This window comes from Cryptomeria japonica, chromosome 11 (genome assembly GCF_030272615.1).
Source record: "Cryptomeria japonica chromosome 11, Sugi_1.0, whole genome shotgun sequence".
Lineage (NCBI taxonomy): Eukaryota > Viridiplantae > Streptophyta > Pinopsida > Cupressales > Cupressaceae > Cryptomeria > Cryptomeria japonica.
Genome location: NC_081415.1, coordinates 298,759,436 through 298,764,827, shown reverse-complemented (window position 1 = coordinate 298,764,827; position 5,392 = coordinate 298,759,436).

The following is a 5,392-nucleotide window of genomic DNA, read 5'->3' as shown; positions in this document are numbered from 1 at the left end:
TACTGGAGGAGGTGGCCGGCCATGAGATGTACTCGTTTATGGATGGATTCTTCGGATATAACCAGATCTCAATCGCTGAGGAAGATAAACTGAAGACCACCTTCGTGGTCGAAGATGGTGTCTATGCATGCAACCAGATGCCATTCGGCCTATGCAATGCACCTGCAACATTCCAGCGAATTATACTACACATATTTGACAAGATGTCGGTAGGGAATTTTAAAGCCTTTCTCAACAACTGGTCCATCTATAGCGGGCAAGATACGCATTTGGTAGCCCTCAGAGAGTGCATGGAGAGATGCCAAAGGGCAAGGCTGGCCTTTAATCCAAAAAAATGTCGATTTATGGTGCCACAAGGCAAATTGCTGGGGCACATTGTATGCAAAGCAGGTCTGAAGACGGACCCAGACAAAATACGGGTGATCGTGGAGATGGAGCCTCCTACGGATGTCACCGGGGTAAAGTCCTTCCTAGGCCATATTAGCTACTATAGGAGGTTCATAAAAAACTTTGCACAAATATCCCACCCCTTGGACAAGCTTACTCACAAGGGTGAGCCATACACCTGGGGGACCCCGGAGAGTGAAGCATTTGAGGAATTGAAGACGAGGCTGGTAGCTGCCCCCATCCTCGCTTACCCCACTGGGATAGGGAGTTCCATGTCCATGTGGACGCTTCAAACTTTGCGATTGGTGCCACACTGGCCCAAGTGGGAGATCATGGGTTGGATCATCCCGTCTATTTTGCCAGTAGATTGTTATCCAAAGCGGAGAAAAATTACAGCACAACAAAATGGGAGGCATTGGGGATGATCTATGCGGTGCAAAAATTCAAACACTACCTGTTGGCGACACCATTCACATTCTACGTAGACCATCAAGCCCTCATGTAGTTGGTCAACAAGCTGATAATTCAGGGAAGTATTAGTCGATGGCTACTCTTGCTGCAAGAGTTTACGTCACCATTATCGTGCGGCCTGGGAAAAGCCGTGTGATAGCGGACCAATTATCACGCATAAAGTCAGGAGAACCAGCAAAAGGGTTGAACGATGATTTTCCAGATGCTCACTTATTCCAAATTGCTGCATTGCCACCATGGTACACGGCCGTCGGGGAGTATCTTTCTACTTCAGTCTTTCCGCTAGGCATGCTACTAGGAGAACGAAGGAAACTGGTTTTATGAAGTCGAACATTCCAACTGATCAATGAACTGTTATATAAGATGGGACCGGATCAAATACTCAGAAGATGTGTGATGGAGGAGGAGGTGCCAAGAGTTCTCTGAGAGGCGCACGAAGGGCCGGTGGGGGGACACATGGGACCGGACACTATTGCACGGAAGGTGCTACTCGCGAGCTTGTGGTGGCCTGTTGGCGGCAATATTGTACATGAAAATAAAACTAGTTAATTAAGTTGTAATTCTCTTGGTTAGTTGGCAATCGAGGGGTGGCAGTTGCGGTGCGACGGTTGGCGCTCGCACCCCCTCGGTATCTTTATATACTTCCGAATGTAACTTGTGACGGACAACGATTACGAATGGAATAACATCTTATATATTTGACCTGATATCTATGGCATTATTATTCTGCATTACGTGCTTTATCTGTGTACTTTAAGTTATTCACCCGAGAGGGCAAACATTTGGCGTCGTTGCCTAGACGTACTCAGGAACGGAAGACGCAGATGGCGCACGGACACGATGGGCCTACCTGTTGGTGAGATAAACCCAGAGGCCGACAATGCGCAAAAAGAGCTCTACAACGGAGAAGACACTGCGACGAGGGAATTTTCAATTTTGCTCCTGGTAGCCATCAAGACCTACGTCCGATGAGAGGCCATGGAGGCGGAAATCTCACCAAGTGTCGTGTGGACAGTGCTGGAGGTTAGCCCGGCAGTAAATCGGTTGATGAACCATCTTCCCCGGTTGCTTGCACAGGCATCGCTGGCACAACAAGCTCGCCTGGAGGAGATTGCCCAGGAAGAGCAATGCCAACAAATTCTTCAACAGTACGAAGAAAGCAGTTGTCAGGAAGCGGAGCGGGATGGCACGAGGCCAGGAAGGAACTGAACCTTGAATCCCATAGGGATAACAGAACATTTTATATTCAAATAAAGGTGTCATAATATTGACACGAGTTGTATTGACGAAATGAATTAATAAAGGCGTGTCTTGGTTTGTGTTGTGAATTATGGAAATGTATGGGAATCAATGCCCAACCTATTAAATAAAGATAGAAATAAGAAAGTAGAAATGGACGAGTTGGAGGCCACGCAGAGGGCCTTGATTCTGGAACAGCAAGTAGAACGTAGACGGAGGCTGAGGCAACTTGCCGAAGGGTGGCCCGAAGGGAACCAAGGAGGTGTCATGGAGGGTGCAGAAGCCGAGGGAAATTTCTATGCGGCGCCAGAACACCGTAGGGAGCAGAGCCACGAAGAGTTTCTGGAGGAAACAAGGTTACAGCGGAATCTAGTCGAAGAGACTCGGGATCAGTTTAAGAACTTATCCCTTACGCCACGAAGTGAGGATTACCAGAGGGAGCCAGGAGTGGGTGTGGGTGAGAACGGAGGGGAGGACAATCATACGATTGCAGGTGCCACACACAAAAGACAAAGCACCGTACCTCCAATCACCCACGCAGGACAGACCACCGGTGCCGGAGGGAGCGGCGCACAGATGCAGCCACAACCACCTCCAGGAAGACGACCCCCCTCGATGGCGGGCAAACAGAAGTTGCCTAAATTCAATGGAGATGGCAACGATGACCCCGTACGACACTGTCGTACATGTGAGACAATATGGTCAACCAACGGGGTAGTTGACAAAGCGGATTGGGTGGTGCAATTCCCTGCCACCCTGAGAGGAGTAGCCATTGATTGGTACTCTGATGTGGACAAAACAAAGGTGGGAACATGGGATGACCTACAGAAAGCTTTTGAGAAGGAGTTTCGACTCCTCGAGATGATAATGAGATCGTGGCGGAGATACTAAGCACAAAGCAGGGAAAGCATGAAACAGTGCGAACATACAGCCGACGATTAAAGGAATTTTTGGGGAAGATGGAGAACCAGTCGGCTGATGGACTAAAGAAGAGATGGTTCGTGGAAGGGTTGCGGTCATCCCTGTGGAGGAAGATGAAAATTGTACCGCCCACCTCATACGATGACTCATACAACCGTGCGATGGACTTGGAAAGTGAAGACAAAACATCGCGGAAGAAAAAGGACAAGTCCTTTGAAGAAGATGAGTCCTCGGAAGAAAGCAGTAGTGACGAATCATCAAGTAAGAAGGTGCAAGCGCTTCAAAAGGATATGCACCGTATGTTGAAGGAATTTAAGAACATGAAAGGAAGCACGAGCAAAAACGAAGACGTGTGGTGCACTGATTGTAAGGAAGAAGGCCACACAAAAGGCACTTGCCCGAAGAAGGCCTTTTGTGAGATTTGCCAAGTGATGGGACACAAAATCAAGGAATGCCCATACAACATGAAAACCCGAAGTACGCAAATGAGCCAAGTGTTGTTCACTGAGCACGCCACACCATCCACACCAGCGGGTACGACCCAACAAACCAACACAACAACATCATCTGGAGGTTACTGGGACAACAGACGTGGCGGCGGAAGGAATAACAACAATAACAATAACAGAAGCCGTATCCAGTATGACGCCAAGGGCTGGCCAATGATCCAATGTAGGGCCTATAATCAGTGGGGGCACTTCGCCCGTGATTGCACAAAGGAAGCCACCCCTCAGCACCTTTGCCGATGGTGTGGGCCAGGCGACCATGAGGACGCACATTGCCCAAAGGCAGGGGTTAATCTCCTCAACATTGAGAAGACTGAGAAGACTGGTGAGAAAGAAGTACTGGTGATCACTCGCGCTCGGACGAAAAAGGCCACTTATCTCGACCCCCATACGGAGAAGGAGAGATTACGAGAGGCAAAGGCCAATATTGAACGTGAGATGACGACCAAACGACGGAACGACGAGGTGGTGAGTACATCATCTCGTACGGAAGCTGAAAATAACATCATTGGGCAAGTACTGCAGATGGAAGTACCTGTAAGGGTAAAGGACCTTCTAGAAACAATGCCACAGTTAAGAATTGCCATTTTTAGTTCCATACAAACCACTGCGCAGGCACCTTTGTGTGCCACACGAGCGGAAGTTCCGGTCAGCCCCTCGGCTGACCCAATGTTGTTGGCCTTAAATAGTGGTCAGCATCATGCTGTAGTAGAAATGGGAATTCTCGGGGCTATCCTCAAGGACACCATCGTGGATGGAGATTTGGGGGTGAATGTACAGCCAGAGGATACGTGGAAGAAGCTAGGGAAGCCAACACTATGGCCACCCACGTTCAACTTGGTAGGTGCAGACCGGCACGACATCAAGCCACTCGGCACCCTGATGGCCCAGCCAGTCACCATCGACACGCAACCCTTCATACTAGATTTTGTGGTAATCCCACTCAAGAAGAAGGGGTATGACACCATCTTAGGCAAAGGGTCGCTGGTTACAACAAAGGTGAACCACGACTGGAAAAAGAACACCCTTTCTATGGACAAAGGGGGGCGGAAGTACACCATTGATCTGAGGACCCAGGTTGTCGGCGAGGAACTGGCATCATCATCAAAATCGGAGGGTAAAGGAAAAGGCGACCTGAGGGACGAAGGATGGGGCTGCAGGGAGCCCAACGACGAAGGGATTCTCAAACTAGGAGAGTGCTCCGAGGATGAGACAGGGTCATTGAACGGGCTCTTCCACTGGCAGATGGAGGATTACGAAATGTTCTAGAGCTACAGGCTCGAAGTAGAGGAACTAGAGCAAGTAACAGAGGAGGTGTACCTGCTAGAATACAGAGAATATTGGAAGGGAGACGCCCCGAACCGCGGTGACATAGATAATCCGAAGATCATTCGTGTCGGCAACGATTGGAACCCTGTGTGGAAGGCCGCAGCCTTCAAAATCTTTATTATACTTCTTCTTATGTACGGGAAGGAGACCGTCGTCCCTGTAGAATTTGTGGTTCCAGGTCTCCGAATGGCCATTGAAAATAGACTTGCCACCAACGGGTCCAAATTGAAACCTGTTGATGTGTATTTTGTACACAATCATACACAGAATAAAATACCCAAGGGTACCTTATCCTCTCTTGAATAAAGCCTCTGATTGCTGAAGATGTCGCAAAAAAGGATCAATCAGGGTGACTCCAATGTTCTTTGATGTAGGGTCTCTATGTGTGGATAAGCACCAGTGGTCGTTGTGAATGCTGTTTCATCAAGGGGCCTTACGTTTTCCGAGCTGCAGGAACAAGATTTCCTAAAACTAACAAGTTCTCAAAAAAGATCAAAAGGTAGGGTTTGCAAGGGATGAATTCCAATCTAATCCTAAGA